Source organism: Lytechinus pictus, chromosome 11, assembly GCF_037042905.1.
Source record: "Lytechinus pictus isolate F3 Inbred chromosome 11, Lp3.0, whole genome shotgun sequence".
Lineage (NCBI taxonomy): Eukaryota > Metazoa > Echinodermata > Echinoidea > Temnopleuroida > Toxopneustidae > Lytechinus > Lytechinus pictus.
The window spans coordinates 5,145,394-5,165,982 of record NC_087255.1 but is presented as its reverse complement, the minus strand read 5'-3'; positions in this window follow the sequence as shown (position 1 = coordinate 5,165,982).

Genomic DNA, 20,589 nt, shown 5'->3' with positions numbered 1-20,589 from the left:
ACTCTCTTTTGCTAAATAAGTGCCTTCGAGCTTCCCCTGGTTTTATCTTGATGGGAAGAAACCTCAAGCAATGACACACGTGTGACCTAGATCTATACTTCAGGCAAAGGTTCCTCTAACTTATTTAAAACAGTATAATTCACCGAAAATACTCTACATGTGTTGGTGAAGAGAAATACAAAATCTCAAGGGGATACTAGGAAGTAAACAACTCAGTTGAAGATCATAAGGTTTCAGGTGTTTGAAATATTTGAATGATCTTTAAAGAAACTTGTTTTTTTTCCTCGGAGTTTGTTTGGAAGGTGAGAATAATGGCACATGGGCTGTAAAGATGACAGAACCATCACTACGAACAGATAATCACCGTGAATGTTTTGGTATTTTACAACTGACAGGTGATATTGAAATGCTATCAATGGGATCATCCTATCATGACAAATTTTGAAACCTGTTGCTCATGAAATTCAAACGAGCAGTAATCCCTCGTGCTTATCGTTTCCAATGGGATATCTCATTTTTATATTTAATTAGTTGCCTTTATTTAGCCATAATCTCGACTCTTGGGACAACCCAAGTGTTTTTTTTTTTTTTCACAACATATGTATCATTATTTTCTTTTTTTGCAACGTATACAAATATTTATGTTTATATATGGTATACAATTCATGTATGTACAATTGATGGAAGTGAAATAAATAAATTCGAATTTGAATTTGAACCCTACAGTAGTCTACAGAAGAAGAACGTCAATTTGAAAACAATTTTACTATGGCATTGAATAATTCCCTACTTGATTGTAGGGGGCAGTGACCGAGAAAAGAATGTTCGAGAATAGAATGTTACCTGGTGGATGTGCAAGGTGAGTGGGAAAGGGCAAGGGAGAATATAATTGCCATGATACATTCCACTCTACTTTCCACAAGGCTATGCAAAGAAGATCCGTGGCTCCTACTTGAAGAACAGTATGACTTTACGAAGGCGTGGAGTAAACTTTGTAACTGTATACTGTTGATATGCATGGACACGACTATCTTTATACTATGTTTTTTATGGATAATGTATGGTATATACTTTTGCAGTTGTTTGAAATAAATTTTGGATTTATATTTTACATTACCTTAGTTTGGAGATTTCTATGGAAAATCAAATAAAATGTATTCTACTAATCCTCCTAATGGTAATCAGGATTACGAAAATCACGCAAACCTGTCGAAAAGTGCACATGGCTTTCTTATATTTTCAAAATCACTTTCCTATATCATAAAAGTGTTGAGTAAAACTTTATGCCGTATTGGGTTAAACATGCATGTTCGTAAAATCATTAAATATAAATCATTTTTTATTGGTAAATTTTTACACAACCATGACAGTTTTAACAGCAAAAGGCGTACTAACGAGTATTAGGGCAATAATTATTTACATGCATTTTACTTCTTAACCCAATATTTGATAAACCATGTTTTAACATGTTGGGAGAGTAAATGTTGAGGTTCGAAAAACGGATGAATGAGCATTAAGAGCAAGGTGTTAAGTACCAGTAAAGGAGTGATTGTGACGAATGATCGAAACATCTGCTTCTTAGTGACAATCGATGAGTTGTATTATTACGTGAAACCATTCCTTTTCCCTTCTCCTGTAATATCTCTTTCTCACTTTCCAGAAATGGATCTCAAAAGAGAGCAGGAGCTCCGGAGCTTTTCACCTCGCATCTGAAACTGGCCGATGGGTCGGATACGGGGTTAGGAAATACCAGTGAATGGCGATACCTGAAACGGATGTAAAGAGAGGGAGTGGGATTCTACGCAAGTTGTCATGGTTTGTCCGTCTTTCTGATGATCATCCTCTGTGAATTCACACTCGGAAAATTGATCGAATTAGGATCGTTTGAATCATCAGGAAATAACATCGATGCCTTCTCTAGGAAACAAATGTGCATGACACAAGATAATGCAGACACGGATTCCATAGGTATGCCACTGTATAGGCCAACGTGTCTCACCGGTGGTGTTGCACCCAAGTAGGAAAATGTATTTCTGGGTTTAGTGGAACTCAGTTAGGAAATATGAAAGCATCGATTGATTGTCAGTATTGGTGACTGATCGATAATGTAATACAGAGGTTAGTGTAAACAGGTCAAACGGATGAATTTAGTAAATAATATCAAACTAATAGCTTTGATTGGTCCACCTGCGTACGAAATGAGATACAAGATTTGCAGAATACACGAAAGGAATGTGGCGCCATTTTAAATTCCAGACGACCCTGTCCTTATCAATGGAGTACAACATTTCAAACTCTACACTGTAAAGGAGAATTTGGAAACACCAGAGGAGCGTTCCACCAACATTTTTGTCCGACACGTTGTCAGATCTGACAACTTTCCTTGATTTTGATTGGCTATGAACCGCCATTACTATGTATGTTTTAAAGCATATTTTTAATATTGGTTAATCTTTTAAAGGTACATGCCATTATTCAAATTTATTACTAGAAATTGTTCGCCTTTTAACGGTTATCAAGATTTATTTCGATCGGGTGCCCGATGAGATTAAAATATAGATCTGCGTATTTTCGTTTTTGTCATATTCGGGTTATAACTTAAGTATACATATACGCTACGTGAACCAGAGCTCGATATAGAACAGCTAGAAATACTATCTTATACACTCGAGCTGAGCTTGTGTAAGAAGTTTTAACTAAGATTAAGCTAAAATTTCACAGGCCTTTTCGCTGTCACACATTAAGATTGTGTTTGAATCATCAAATAGTTTACCTAGACTGAATCGTCATGTTAACTTAAAGATACTATTTAAAATCAAGTGTTGTCACCGTATACGGTTGTGGAATAACGAAAAGGGTAACAGACGCATGCGCACGTCCTGATGGTATTTTTGGACTATTAACTGGAAACTAGGATGTTTGAGGGAATGAATGTATAGAGGAAAGATGAAAGAAAGACCTGTAAAGGCCACACAAGGCAAGGTGTCAACATGACTGGTGGCATGATATCAACTACCAACCGGAAGTGAATAAAAGCTTCTGAAAAGTTTCTTCAAAAGGCGACCTCGTCACCTCTGATATTGTATCTCTTCGTATCTTTTCAGTACCGAGGTTACAACCTACACACCATTTCCCCTGCTATTTTCCTCCAAGATCAATGGGCATTCGATTCTCTTTCCGCTTTGAAATCGCAGGGTTAGGTTGATCCTTCCTTGACGAGATACGAAATGAAGGAAAAAGCAGATGGCTTATTCGTCTCCCAACGGAATTTGTCGGCGAACGGCAGCTAGGGGTTGGTGTTGACAATATGTCTTGTGATTTGTAAGAAGCGCAGGAAGTACCCGTGGATACTGTGCGAAATATAACAGTCGAAGATGGCGGCCGATCGATGAAATATATGTCCTTGAAAATAAATCTTCGCATAAAGTGACACCTCATGTAAGGGGGCTTCATCTTATGAAGATATAGACATCTTAAAATCATTGTGGTACCTTTGATGTTTCGTTTTAATATAGAGGCAATGCGGTGCGCGTACTGTTGTTTGACGATGTTGATGACGATATAAATTATAATGGTGATGATGTCGTTGTAGATGATAGTGATAATGGTATTGACGATGATGTCACGAACTTCTTGTGAGATCGAAGAGCTCTCCTAGCTTTACTGATATCTCTTGGTGGTAGGTCAAGACCAGATAAACTCAGAATCATGAGAAAGAGTTCGACAATGATGACGATCGAGGGATGAAGATACATTAGGTCATACGACTATATTAATGATGCTGACTGCTATATAAAAAAAGAATGATACGACGATACTTTCACTAATGGTGAGTGTGACGGTCCAAGTACATATAACAAGAATAAATATAAATCTATAATCTTTACAGTGTGACCTATTTAATAAGCTAACAATCAGATTGATAATATTTAACGTATTATGGTCCCCAGTGTTTTGAAAGACCAAAAGGCGACCTTCATTGGACTTCACTTATTTCATAATTGCTCCTACCATTCCAGGCTACACTATCAAATCGAGATCGAACCATGGTCACGAATTAAAGAAATGGTAATTTCATTTCAGCAAAATGGAGAGAAGGTGTTGGTGAGTTTCAGCGGCCATTATTAGTCATATTTCAATTAGTCTGTCTTTCATAGTCTCCTTGGGCTATAAATTAATTCTTTTAATTATTATATTTTTTATTATATTTTTTATACAAAAGTATAAATCGGAATATCGTGAAGATTCCTAATTCTCAAAATTCACCTCCAGACAGACGCCTACTAAAAACTTAGAATAAAAGGGGCTTTCAATGAACCAACATTCAAAAGGAAAGAATCCCCTAAAAGTGCTTGAAATAACCGACAGGTAATTGGTATTGATACAAAACGGGAAGAAAAAAAATCAACGCGTGATAATTTAAGTACCAACAAATATTTGCAAGTCTTGAATTCTGTCTAATTTCTTGCTCGCAGTTTTATTTTGAAGACAAGGTGACAGACTCACCTATGTGAATGCACTTTTTTTTAACCGAGGTGATGGACTTGGCTAAACTTGTATAAAAAAATAAATGAGTGTTTTTATCCTTTGGAATATTTCCTTCAAAGCCTGTTGCTTCAGGTGTTTAAGGATGGCAATGCATTATTTTGAAGTTGAACTAATGAATTGACAATTTTCTTTTTATATTAATCACCTTTCATTAGGTTACAAAGACCTTGGAGCAATTTTGACTCCCAGAAAGAAACCTCTTCAACCGGTCGATAGTCCTCGATGATGAGATTGAGTATACCGAAGCGATGTAATCATTACTAATCCTCTACAATTGAGGTTTTATATTTGGGCTAACAAGCCACAAGAACTACACCTGGCAAAACCTTCGATATACCTCTTTTCTTTTTTTCGTTTTTTTCTTCGCCTTTCTCTTCTATTCCTTCTTAATCCTACCATTACATGGGTCCAGTCAGATGTGAACAATTAGTTAATACAAGAAAAGAACCGTGAACAGATGAATGAGGTGAAATACAGTTCTTTTATGACGGTTTTGTTGGGTGTTGTTCGGGCTGGTGAACGTGGGTACGGGGTAAACATCAAGCGGGCCGCCCCAGCCACGGCGGACGTGGTTGGGCTCCTCACGTGCATGTATCAACGACTCGCGTCTGCTTGGGACGACTGGGGCAGGGGTCTTCAAACTCCGATCTTCGACTCTCTTTCTCTCTCTCCCCCCACCGTCTCTTTCTCTCAACACGTTGAAGGAGCAACAAAATAGCTGAGGGGCAACCTACAGTTAAATCACAGAACTAATTGAATGTCTTGTCGCTGCACGCATAGTAAATGCGTTCACGCATGAGCAGAGAATCTAAACGCAAATTAATAACAATTTCCTACGCCCGCAGTGGAAAACAAGCCCAAGTTCGTTCGGGTCTGGGAACCCCACTCTCAAAGTTCGGCTGTACTTTTGTTGCATGCCCTCCTCCAGATCAGACTGAAGACCCCCGAAGGTAGGGGTACTCTGTGCATACCAAGGGGTGAGCCATGTACCAGGAGAAGGGTTAAAGGGTGGGGCCACTTCCAAATGGGTACTGTACCATGTGGGGGACAATTCCAACCGGTATTTTAAGGAGAAGGTAAAAAAGATGGGAAAAACACATTGGGGAATAGGAAACAAGAGCTATGATGAAAGGAAAAAGTACATTTCACCTGCAATTTGGGTGCTTGAATCTTAGCCCCCGGTTAAGTTGACACCTTTTGTGGGCGTTTGATGTGCCTAACGCACGGTTCGATAAGGCATGAGAGAGCTTTACGCCAATATTACCATCTTCCCCTATCCCTCCCTCTCTCTTTCGCCCTGTCTCTCTCTCCCTTTCATTCAATCGCAAAATCATACAGCGCACCTTCAAAAGTAAAAGAAAAAAATCAATTCATATTTCTCGCAAGAAAACGGCGGGTGAGAAAAGCCTAAATAATAAAAGTGCATTTGTGAGGTCGATGCCTGTGCTTCTCCCAGCTGGCCACAGTAACAAACCTACTCTTGGTACCACACTACCAGTAGACCTGGTGTCGGATGTTTTCGAATTGGGGTTCCAGTCTTACCCCCATGTAAGGACTGAAATGGAATGCTGGATGTTGATTGGGTTTTTACTTCCCAAGACGCCAGTCACATGAAAAAGGACCACCACCAGGCGGACCACCGATTGCACCCAAGTTTGGATCACATCCAAAATGGTGTAAATCGGTTGGTGTGGAGTTGGTCACTTGATGTGACTGGGACTGGGCTCTACGATGGCAGGCACACCATTTGACAGCAACATGACCAATGCATTGATATGCAATTTGCGATATAAGAACATATCCTGTATGGGCTTTTCTCGTAACCTTTTGAAGAAATTGAATTATGCCTTCATCGTAATGCGTGTGTGTGTGTGTGTGTGAGGGAAATTTGATTGTGTGGATGAGAAATAGTGTGCTTGTGCGTGTCTGCCAAAGCCATACCAATTTTAAGTGATTTCATGAGTACATCCATTAAGCTTAATGTCATTATGTGCCAATAGCATTCCTCAAGAATGTGAAATCAATACATTTCCAGGGAAAGATATCAACGCAGTGTATAATTTGTAACCGCTAAATATTTCTATCTTTCTAAATTTGTCATTTTCTTACGAGCCCTATGCTAATACAAACAAAGCTAAATTACATTATTTCATTACGATCAATGACATTGTTTTGTGGCAACAGTATATACTTCTTTCGATGCTTAGAAATTTTTTTAAATATACTCAGGTTTATTCCACTGTTCATTGACATGACTATGGGTCTATTCAACAACGCACGTGGCTAATTCGAATCGAGTTATACAGTAATAACATTGGCTGAGCAATCACAATTACAACATAGTCATTACTCTGATATTATATGTTATTAAGATATGAGGAACGATCCAATAAATGGTGTAATTTGCAAGCAGGCACGGTGCCACAGCCGTAGCCCTGACCACATATTGCATTGTAGTGATACTCCCTATCCATTATTTCATTGCTTTCTAACTTTCATCTTAACTCGCCACCAAAAATACGCCGGACCTCATGGAGTTTTATGGCAAATTACAATGGACTAGGCACCTTCCTCGGTTGCCGGGAACTCCGAAGAATGTATATAGGCACGAATTGGCGCTCTCTTCGCATGAGAAGTGTATGCCCACGATGGTAATCCCAAATATCCTGGACCAACCAAGATGGCTTTATCTGGCCCTAATCATTTGGGCCGGCTAAAATGAAGTTTCAGGTCCGTTATATTCATGATAATATATCTGATTGCCAGAATCTTTTTACTTTTCCTAGAATGCATTTTCTGTTTTAAGACAGTATTAGAGAGAATCATTTTCATTTGCAAAAATGAATATTTTGCCCGTAGTAAAATCATTTCAGATGAACTGCTTTTGATATTGATAAGGTAGTCATAATTAAAAGTAGCCGAGTCTGATCAAATGAAAACTTCAGTTTACTGAAACCTTTTTGGTAATGCACCTTTTTTGCAATACTGATCGGGAGGAAATCGTATTATTGTATAATACTTCATTCGCACTCCAAACTTTGGCGGAAAAGGATAAAAATATTAATTCTAACTTTCTCATCGTTTGTGGAAAATGATAGATTACCGAAAACATATGTTGGGTAAGCCAAGTGAACGAAATTATTATTATAGAATTAGAAAACCCCTTTTGATGAAAATATATTATAATTTGAACAAAAGGGCTGTTTTAAAAACTTCTGTCGTTCTCTTTCTTTCATTTAAGTAATATAACCTGTCCAATAATGAATTAAGTATCCAAGCATTAAGTACAAATCACCCGTATCATGTAAAAGAAAAAGTAAAATCCGATCAATTCATTTCGAGACATTGAATACTCTCAGAATGTTCGTTAATTCATGCATTTTATGATATATCTATTTGAAATGAAATCTCCGAACATGATGTTAATAGAATTACATACCCGGTGCGCACATACGAGCGCTAAATATTTTTTTATAATCTTTTATGGATACTTCATTTTCAAGACGTTTCGTTCGAAGTTATTGAGTTAGAAATAATCAAACAATTCAATTCAATCAGAAAAAAATACTTAAATATCAATTGGTTCCATGGAGATTCACTTAAGTTAATGGCAAGAGAGAGAGAGAGAAAAAAATAAGCGTTTGATAATATGGGAATAAAGTTAAAACACGGATGGGAGAGAAAAATAGGAGAGATTGATAATTCCAGTTGGCGGTTAGATTTGAATCAAATATCAGTAGATCAGTTGTATTTTATACAATAGTAATTTCACCGACAAAGGCGTTATTCAACAATGGCAAAATACCACACGACTCTTGTAATGCTACCAAGAGATTGGGACATTGTTTCTGGGGGTGATTAAGCAGAAATGTGATATGTCCCGCGAGCATTTTCATTAATGTTAAAACCTTGTTATTCTTGATAATATTAGTGTTAAAGCAAACTCCCCAGCTTCCCGCCACAAGGGATGGCCGGAGACCGCCCCCGGGAGAAACGAAGGTTTCACTGGCGCGCAAAATATGGCGTTTTAGGAAAGTATAGTTTTGCTTTTTCGTCCTCCCCTTTTTTTTTCCTGTCCCCGATCAGGCACAAAAAACAACAGGTAAGATGGCACAATTTGCTTGGTAGAAGGACTTATGATGAAGTGGAAGAAAGGAAAATAAGAATGTAAATGCACTTTTTAGGAGGAGAGAATTTGGCGTTGTAAATCAGTGGCTAATGGGCCTGCTTGGCTTCAGCTCTGTGAGAGAGTTCATAAAAGTACAAGCACTTGAAATGTGTGTTGTTGTGAAGTGCGGCTAGAGCGATGAATTGATACTGCCAGAGTTTTATGGGTGTGTGTGGGGCGGGGGGGTGGTCGGTGGGTTGATTTTTTAAATAGGCCACAAAAGAGAAAGTGGTTTGTGCTAAGTATTATGAACTTGGACGGGTTCACTCATTAAGAATTTTTAAAAAGGGATTGGGGTAACAATAATAATGGTGGCGAAAAATATGGATCATCTGTGAGTGTCTTGATGGTAAGTATAGTTAACCTTGCATAAGGAAAGGAATTCAATCTGATTATTATAGGGATAATGGATGTTGGTGAAACGCTTGAGTAGAAATTACACAATATGAATGTATAAAGTATATTTCCCGGGTAAAATTTGGTCCCATACACAGTAAAAAAAAAATTATACAACGCTGTTTACTATATGAACCTTACAATAATTGTTTAAACAGTTTAAACAACTGTTTAAATCTTAAGCAACAAAGTTTAATTTTCAATATCTAATTGTCAATAAATTAAACATGATTGTTTAAACGGTTAAACAAATACTGTAAGGTTCATATAGTAAACAGCGTTGTATAAAATCTTAAACAGCGTTTTTACTGTGTATGTGGTAAAGATATATGTTTGACATCTTCAGCAACAGTGTAAAGATTTACCATGAATTTGGTATCATTTAAACCAGCATATCCATGGTCGAGTTTACCCATTACCCAACATTTTAGCAAAGCTATTAAGGGTGTCAATCACCAGCTTGTGTTGGGCAAATAAATGATAATAATAAAGCCTGGTAAGGTGATAATTATCTACATATCTTCAGGGTCAATAGTTAAAGGTCAAGTCCACCCCAGAAAATGTTGATTTGAATATATAGAGAAAAATCAAACAAGCATAATGCTGAAAATTTGATCAAAATCGGATGTAAAATAAGAAAGTGATGACATTTTAAAGTTTCGCTTATTTTTCACAAAAAAGTTATATGCACAACTCAGTTATATGCAAATGAGAGAGTCGATGATGTCCATCACTCACTATTTCTTTTGTTTTTTATTGTTTGAATCATACAATATTTCAATTTTTACCAATTTGACATCAAGGACCAACTTAACTGAACCATAAAATGTTATAACAATGTTAATGCCGCATGTTCAGGGAGGAATAAAACTTTGTTTCACAGGACAATGAGGAGAAAATTAGAATATTTCATATTTCATATAATAAAATACAAAAGAAATAGTGAGTGAGTGATGTCATCAGTCCCCTCATTTGCATACCGACCAGGATGTGCATATAACTGTTTTGTAAAATTAAGCGAAACTTTAAAATGTCATAACTTTCTTATTTTACATCCGATTTTGATGAAATTTTCAGAGTTATGCTTGCTGGATTTTTCTCTTTTTATTCAAATCAACTTTTTGTTGGGGTGGACTTGTCCTTTAATCGGTAGGAGTAAAAGATCGAATACGTATTTTGCTTGGGTTAAGCTGGTTGATTGATCGGATGGAATGGGCTTGTCAACGAAGCTAAATTAAATTTGGTTTTGTTCCAAAAAGGTAATATCGGTTGAAATCATTCCCTGTTTAGAATAGATGCTTTATTGTGGAAAGTGGTATCATTTCAGTAAATACATTTTGAGTGTTCTCTTTTTCATTGATTCGGTATAAGGTACATTCCCGAATCGACATTACTGCATCGAACTGAGAAACGAATCTTTTGTTTCGTATATAGGACCCCCTCGGAAAAAAAATATTTAAGAAGAGGTGAATGATAAAAAAATTAAATGTATTTTGTGTATGGCGAGCAACGGATATTCAACACAATTCTCTTTAAGGTTAAATGCTTGGAGACTACTCTAATTTCAGTATCATATTATTTGTAATTATGAATATAAATTTATGAATTGGTTTGTTCGGATAAGGACGTGAATGAAAGATAGAAAGAGAGCGAGTCTGGAATACTGGCAGAGAGAGAATAATAAATATGAGTAGAGGTCATAGGTCACTATTTGTCAAAGATGGTACGGCTGAGTTGACTGTCATTATTTGTTTGGATTGTGACAGTTGTCTTCCTCGCGGTCATTTATCTAACCTACCTGACCCGAATGACTGGCGTAGCCACCTTCGTGACAAAGGGGCGGCCTTTCGAAATTGCGGGGGGGGGGGGGCTTTAATGGGTGAAATAGATAAGCCTACCCATGATATGTTTATCTTTATTGATGTTATTCAATGGAGAGAAAGACTATGATTAAACAAAAATTGCCAAAGATCAATGAGCTTGCATTTAATTGAAACATATTTTAACCAATTAACTTGTCATTTTACCTTAAAAAGGTTTTATATGAAATACCTATAGGCAACATCATCATAATCAAAAACAATTTGTACTTCACTAATATGTTTCGGGTGAACTACATAATCTTATAGGGTATATAGGCACGTTTTCTTGAATTTGTTATAAATATTCTTTATCATTATGTCTCCAATTTTGATCATAGAGGATAGAAATGAATTATAAGTTTGTTTTTACAGAGGGAAAATAAAGACCTTTAATATCATTGTTCTGGGAATTTAGAAGAAAAACATAGATGGGGATTACAAAAACCAAGCTTATAATTTTCATGTGATCATGATAATGCACCCTTTTAAATAAGTACCGCTCACTGACGATTCCACTGTTTCTATCTTTCATTCATCCGACAAAAAATCCCCCCTTTCCCTACATTCCTGTCTCCTCTGCTTCCGACAAAAATCATAAAATATGAGGTTGCGTTTAGAAGGAAAATAAATACAATATCAAATGGCTGTATCACTATCATTACATGGCTTCGAAAATGATAAATAGTCTCATATTGGTCATGTTGGTGATCCTTGGTTGGGGTTTGTGACAGTTGTGATTCATTTTGTTTTCCTTAAAGGAGAATGAAACCCTTGAAACCAGCTGAATCCATATCAAAGAGAAAAATCAAAGAAATCATTCATATAGATAAATTAGACGTAATAGATTCAAATAAAAAGATAATAAAAAGTCGTGGTTTTTGCACAGCCACATGTGCAAATGAGGCGGTCTGGCAATTCAAGGAATTACATAAAGAGGCATTTCAGGATTTTCTTTAAAAAAAATGCAAGAATACGGGAGATGACGAAAATACTACCCATTTTTAGTGTCAACAAAAGTATAAAAAAATGGAATGGGATGCGATTCTGGCCATGGTACAGAGCTTATATATAGACGTAAATCCGCTAATATTAAATATTCATATACTTTAAAAATGCAAGTTTATATTATTTTCCGCTATTAGGTGGTGATGGTATTATGAACATTTTCCCAAAAACTATTTATTGTAATTTGTAGCCCAGAATGAATAACATTACCATAAAGGATCCTACAAAACAAAATGGGTTCACTTATGATCTACTTACGACTTTTATACGTCAAATACGTGAAATTAAATCGAGTTTTCCTGATGGTTTGATTAACTTAATTAATTTCAATAGGCTGATTCAAGAATGAAACGAGAAAATAAGACTGAAACAACAACAGATCACGCAATCCATCAATAAGGCTTATTGAGTCAAAATGTCATAATTATTTGGCCCGTTTTTTTGCTCTAGGGGTAGATTAGACAAGTCGAGTTGTTTCATTCTAACCCGTTCCCTGCCCGGGGGAGTGATACCGATCATTCGCCCTACCTTAGCCAATTCGAATTCACCTCAAACACTTGTAATACCAACTAAACCACTTCCCCGATGTTTCAAGTACAAACAATCGCATCGTAATTGCACAATATTGCATCTCTCACGAATTTTACTTTCATTGATGTAATTATATTGGAAGGGGTCGGGATGGTGGCGGATAACTGAGGTGCCTGCTCGCAGCGCCAAAAAAATATGAAATGGCAGGAACGCGTTGCGTGATCTCGTACGCACTCGTCGCGTCGCGAGGCGATCGCCTGGAGTTATGTTTGCGCGGAATTAGTGAGGCTTTGACTAATCGGACAGGAATTAGATGTTTTTTAGAAGACAATCGGTCAAGAAATGGAAGGCGATGAAGAAGACGAGGATGAGGTGATCATTGAGTAAAGTGGGGGATGAGGAGAAGGCAGTGGCGTAGCTAGGATTTTTTTCCTGGGGGGGCACTGGGGGGTCCTTGCTTTTTCAGGGGGGGCACCATTTTTTCGGTGTGTGTGTTTATGTGTCACAAGGGCGGATCCGACTTTCGCCAATAGGGGACGGTGCCCGAAATTATCTTCACCTATATTTTCCCCGATCAGTCACTTCTTAGTTTTATTCTTATAAAACAACATTAACATGAAATAAGCCTTATAAAAAGTGCGAGCGCGAAGCGCGAGCGATTTTTTTTAATAACTTTTATGTATTTTGTCCTGAAAATTTAATATTCTGGGCAATGTTATGTATGATCCTGAACAAGATTCGTATGTAACTAGATGGTTACTGCGAACGCCAAGCGCGAGCAGAAATTTTTATTACCTGTTCTAGCATTATCGAAAAGGGACCTGTTAAGGACTGCTTACAGTTACCCACGAAGACGGTATATATTTCGATAATGCGAGCGCGAAGCGCGAGCAAATTTTTTTAACATTCCGACCTAAAAATGGTCATTCTAAGCACTTTTTGTATTAATAAATGGGATAGGTATGTAACTAAACAATTGATGCGAGCGCGAAGCGCGAGAGGTAGAAAATTTAGATTTCAGACCTAAAAGCGGGACACTCTATTCATATTTTGTAAATCATAAATAGGATATAGTTGATTGGGTATCATTAATAATGCGATCATGAAGCGTGAGCAGACAATTATTGATATTCTGACGTGAAACTGGATAATTTAAGTACATTTTAAATAAAGAACATGCAGGCCACCGCGCATGTTTTAGATTTAGACCTAGAATCTGGGCATTCTGAATACATTTGTTTAATGGAACATTATGGAATACACCTAGACAATATGAACTTGGCAAATCAAACAATGTGACCACGCAGCGTGAGCTTAAAATGCTGATATGTAGACCATAAAAACAAACATTTTACAGAGCACTTAAATTTGTAAATGAAAAAAATAATGAAAGCTCGATGTCCGAGCTAAAATATGTTATGTATATAGACTTCAAAACTTGCTCCATATCAGCCTATTGAGCAAGATATGAATCTCATCGAACAGGCAATTCTGGCGCGAAGCGCAAGCAAAAATTTTATATGGTAACATGAAAGATTTTTTTTTGCAAGTCTTCCCCTCACATTATTTCATTCACTCGTCTTCCTCTTCCTTTTTGTTCTTCTGTCTTTCTTCTTTTTTCTTTTTTTCTTTTCTTCTTTCTCCCTTTTTTTTTTGCTCTGCCAATTTTTTTCAGGGGGGGGGGGCACCTGGGGGGGCACACCAAATCTCAGGGGGGGGCACGTGCCCCCCCATGCCCCCCCGTAGCTACGCCACTGGGAGAAGGGCGATGAAAGAGAGATACTGATCACGTGATTTGATGAAAATCAGGTGATGTATACTCTTTCGTTGGAAGAAAAAAAAAATGATGGTGATGATGATTGATGAGAAAGGAGTACCAATGATGACGACGATGATGGGGGTGATAATGGTGATGATGGTGAAAGTGCATGATAAGATGGTGGTGGCACTAGTGTTTTACCAAAAGAATAACAATTGTGATTGCAATGATGTTCGTCGTGACAATGACCAAAGTGATAGGCCCAAACAATGAATGTTAATGATAATTAAAATATTATGATAATCAACTGTGGTAATTCTGTTCGCTTCTAGTAACATTAGGATGATATATTAAGCTTTATTTACATTTGGCATTAAAAAAAGAAATAACATTTTTTCTGTGTCGAGCTATGGTTGTTCTTTCCTTTTGCAAATGAGTAAAACTGATCTGATCTTCCTGTAAAATAAGTTATGTTGAGGGAGAACATGAGCTTTTAACATTGAATAGTTAATAAAACCAATCGATACAGTATAGTATTTTTTCATTTTTTTAATGAAGACCCTCTTTTGCGTGAAATATTACTTGTATGCTCGATACATTGCATGATTAAAAATAAATAATAAAACCTAAATTAAAAGGAAGCGACGAAGATGAGGAGAGACGTAGACAAAGACAATACAAAGAGTGGAGTGTCCTTTTCTAATTATGAAATTACAGACGACCTTTCTTTTCTTTCGCATGAAAATGATATATAGATTTTGTTCAGTTCAATGAATAGATTATCCCTTTTATAGGCTTAGGAACGGTGGAAGGGTGACAGACAGGCTTCCCCCATTCATCATATTCAGACTTGCTTCAGATTACACTGTGATATTAAATAACCATGCACACGCACACCACCATCATAGAAAATAATGCGTTTCTACAAGAATCCAAAATCATTTGATAAACTGAAACGAATTTTTATTTGTATATGTTTTTTTTTAAATCTTGGTATCTTTAATTAGTCAGACAACAATGGCCATTTGCAGAGCATGTGTTAGTACTATGTCTTGATCTTGAAGAAAAATCAAAATTATTCTACGAGTTACGAGGAAAATGTTCTACACTCGAAATAATATGACTTGTTTTTTAATATTCCTTTTATATTCATGATCAATTTACCAAAATAATGACTCATGACGTTTAAGTAAAAACAGAGTAAACATGTAAATGTACAAGGGGTTTCTGTTAAACGAAAAAAAAATCTCATTTAAGTTTAAATTTATTTCAAGTAATGTTGTTCTTTTGTGAGTCGGGTGTATTTTTTATGCTAAAGTGTTTGTAGCTATTTGTAATCTTATAATATATTCAACATGTAAAGCCAGTGACTAATCCAATGGCTTGAAAAGGCTCACTCATTTCACTTATAATAAAATAATAAAGATGGAAGCATGGTATGGGATACATTTGATAACCCCAAATTAACCTACTGTATTATATCGACCTCGGTTTCAATCATTTCAATATCAAATAATAACGCATTGTAAGTAACGTGATAAGACTTTGTCTATTTGCAAAATTCATTCAATTCTTTTTCGTCAAAACTATATTTCGGCGATTATCTTCAATAATGATGAATGATAAAGATTGTGTTATTTATATTTCTGAGACTGGTATTTGTGGAAATTTCCATCAAACGCAGTCATAAAACGCTATTTTATTGAAAAAGATGGAAACTTAGCAGCTATTAAGTGATACTTAAATCAAGGAAACTAATATATCGTGAATACAATTTTAATCATCAGCTCACTAAAAGAAATACAAGCCTATTTATTGCTACATATTAAAAATTAAACAATAAAACCCACACACACATACACGAACACACTCGTATCCTTATTTAAGGCCGAGTATGAATGGGTGCGTGACGGGAGTTAATGTGTGAATGTAAAACTTCGTATCATTTTAAAGTATTATTATCTCTTCTTGTATATACTAAATATCATTTTACACGTTCATGTTTTTTATTGCTGTAAAAACGCTGTTTAAAATTTTAAGCACGTCGTTTAAGCCTGTCACTCTAACAACTACTGTTTAAACTTTTTAAACAGCTGTTTAAACTTTTTAAACAAGTTGGTTAAAAAGTTTAAACAATTACAAAACAGTTTAAACAACCTGTTGTTAAAGTGACAGGCTTAAACAACGTTCTATTTGTTTTTTACTGTGTATATTCACTGTGTATTTACAGACAGTTCCTTTAAAAGGGAAAAGCTCAATACTTTAATATATACCCTGTATTAAAAACAATAAATATAATTCTATAAATTGAACAATCCTAGTGCATACCATGAATATTTCCTTGCAGCTGCTCGGTTTCAATTTAATAAGTAATTTACAACAATGAAATGGATCAGATAAGATAACTAACTTTGATGATTTACTTTATCGACCATTGGTTAGACACAATCCCGGTTACTACAAAGGTAACCAGCGCTATCCGCCAAACCGTAGGCGATCTGCATTTCCGCTGCGACACTTAGCTTATTCAATCGATCTGTGTTCGATGCAGCTATCGTCATTCGATCCGTAGGTGCGAAGGCAAATATCCATCAATGAATTAAATAAAACTCGCTGATTACAAAATTTGAAAGAGTGAAAATATTTCACGCCACGTAACACTTCTCTCCTATACTTTTGTTTCGAGTATTAGTTATTAGCTATGTTAGAAGACACAAGCCGTTACTGAAAAAAATATAATCATTACCAGTGGGTCTACCATGCCTATGGAATGTGATTGAAGATTACCTGAGAAGTAATGTGGATTTACAAATGCACGAGTCCATCTTGGTTCTTAATTTTTTTTTACATATTGGCAATTGGGGAATGAACAAACAAACTTTATCGAAAATTGCGATTTTATGCGACTAAAACGGTAATGCAATGAGGTAGAGAATTGTATTTAATGACTACATAATGCTTGGTGATACTGGATTATTAGAATCCCTCTTAATAAATATTTATATGCATACATAAACTACTATTATTATTTATATATATTTATTTTATTTTGTTTTATTTATTTTATACTGCAGGGTAGGCCTGTTCAGTTCTTAAAACTGCTTTACAAAGGCGCCCTGCAGTTTAAAATACATGTCAAGATAACTATGAACAACAACAAACAACATCAAAAATACAACATACAAAATATCTAACATCAGAAACAATTAACACCAAAATATAGAGTGGGAAGTGACAAATTATACATACATAGCATTGTAAATCAATGGAATATCATTTTGCTCTTTATCAATTCGTATGAAAGGCTTTGCATAATTTTTTAAAAACTAACAAGGAGGTACAAACTTGTAAATTTGAAGGAAGTGCATTAAATAATTTGGGTCCGACATATGCGAAAGATTTTCTTTTATGTTCAATTCTAGCTTTGGGAAGCTGAAGGGGGCATCGTAAAGAATACCGTGTCCTGTATTTCACGGGCCGTTTACATACTAAAGGTTTTAAATAATTTGGAACTAAATTATTAATTATTTTATATACAAGAACACAATACTGATATTTTATACGCTGATCTACTGATTGCCACTTCAGTGACTGCAACAAAGAAATTTGTGATGTATTATAATCTTTTTTCAAAAGCATTCTGGCATATTTATTTTGAAGTTTTTGTATCTTATCTAAATGTATTTTTGCACTGCTTCCCCAAGATGTAATACAGTAATCAATGTAAGGTAAAATCATAGAAAAGTACAGCTTCTTATATGCAATAATTGTATGTGTGCTTGGCATAAAAACGAGATAGAAAATAAATATCTATCATATATGGTGTTCCTCGCTATTCAATATCGAGTACAAATTACAGATTGCATAGGCAGTTATCTTATATTATTATCTTACATAAATCGATTCTTTAAAAAAATAGAATTGACATGTCAATTTATACTATTATGTAAAAACATGAACACCAGATGTTCCTTATAAATCATTGTATTATTTATAATTAACATTTAAGATTAAATGTCAGAGGTCTTTAGCCATTACTCTGAGTGGTATGTATCCGTACAATTTTCAATAATTACAGAAAAAAATGATGAAAAATATAGATACAATTATTTTTTATACAAAATAATCTTCTTAGAAAATCTGGACTACAGAAACTGATAAAATCACTGGTTGCCGGTATATCTAATTGTAACCAACTGATTAAATGACAATTTGGAAATAAAAGTATACTATGTTTTATCTGGCGTTTTTTTTCAATTAGTATAATCTTTGGCTGGGAAATGTTTGAGAATGAACAGGAATAAAACAACAAGAATGCAACAAAGAAGATATATATATATAATGTGAGAAATTCTACATGTACAACAGCTTTGGCAACTTTCCGAAGGGCAGATAGCTCTGAGGAACCTTGATTCAAGCTACGCCTACCATTGTTATCTTCATTCATTCCTTTCACAATATACATATATATATTTTTTTTGGAGGGGGGAGGGGGGGGGTAGAATATTGTATACTAGTATGAAACTTTGAAAAGGTACAAATTTAAGTCAATAATGGGCATTCTTGGCTCTTCTATCAAACACTATAGATAATACTCACATTGTATTCTTTGCCAAAAAGCACTTAATAAATCCAGCTTTTTATATTACTTATTATCATTATTATTATTATTGACATTATCATCATCATTATCATCATAAAAGTATCACTACTGCGATGTTGTGCTTACACAAATTTACGAGTCTGATAAATCAAAACGCAATATCACTTTTAATTTTACCTATAATCTTTTTTCAATATTATTTTCCTTCAATTCAGAATTTACATCAGTGCTCATTATACGATGCCAGAATTAATAAATATGACTCGAGTCGAAGTTGGCTACTTTAACCCTAATGACATTTGTCAGCCCTCGTTTCTTGGCGGACAACGCTTTGGTCAGCAATGGTCTGACTATACTGCTGGGTATATTTCCGGTCAATGGTCAAGTTGTCCGGAGTCAAGAAGGTGAAAATAGGACAATCTGTCGATATTTGCCTAAAGAGGCGAAGAAAAGATGCGGTCATTATTGACCATTAGGTTCGTAAAGCTTTCTTGGTGATTAGTTAAATGCTCACTATACTAATTTCCTGCCAAGTCACTAAGTAACCGTCGACAGAAATATATTCAGCCTAACAATTCAAGGATTTATTTAATTGCTTTATTTTTATTTATTCCTATTGATTAATTCATTCATTATTTTTCATTTCAAACTTCCTCTTCACCAAAAGTATCAGAAACTTCACAAGATGGGAGAAGGGAACAACGTGGAGAAAGAAATTATCGTGTGCATCTCCTTTTGAATAACCTTCTAATTTTCTGCTACGTCACGCACCCTGCAAAATTACTTTATCAATGTTACCAGAAATTATCATAAAGTGAATTAACGTGATTTGGTCAATATGGATGTGGAGATATTGCCCTTTGTCCGTTGTTAACGTTTAGACGGCGGGAATATTTACTGAGAAGCATGGTAAACCTTCTAATTTTATGCTACGTCACGGACCCTGCAAAATTACTTTATCAATGATACCATAAATTATTATCATAAAGTGAAATCACGTGATGTTATCACTATGGATGTGGAAATGTTGCCCTTTGTCCGTTGTTAACGTTTAAACGACGGGAATATCTACTGAGAAGCATTGTAAACACAATGAACATAATAAAAGCAGATGAAACTTTTGTAACTGATAAATTTGAAATATTATTAGCAGATAACGACGAGGTAGGTCGAACACGTACTGATTTAAATAATATATACATATCCTAAAATAGATGCAATATTTGAACATCCAGATATAAACTTAATTCAAATATACCAGTACTCGAACTGTGGCAGGCTTTACTAACTGGAAAAGGTAAACTAACGATGACCTTCCCCATGAAGATATTTACCGAACAAGTTCAAGTGGTTATTTAAAAAACAAATAAATAGATCGCCAAATCCATCATAAATAATGCAATTAAATTATCAAGGGGTTTTCCCCATGGGGTTTAATTGCGTGAAAGGTTTACTTCGAATAAATTGACTTTATTTGGCCTCAATGTACCTGAATGAAGCCCGTCCTACACTTAACTGAAAAAAATAATCATCCTGTACGTTTTCTACACACCCAATATATTAGTGATTTTATGATATTCATATAGTCTAAGTCTAGTAAAATATGTGATATACGCGTGCATTTTTATTTATGTAAATATTGGCACTATATCAAGTATACACCTGTCATAAATGGCATTAAATATCAATGCGCGTATGTTCAAATGCAATCCATGAC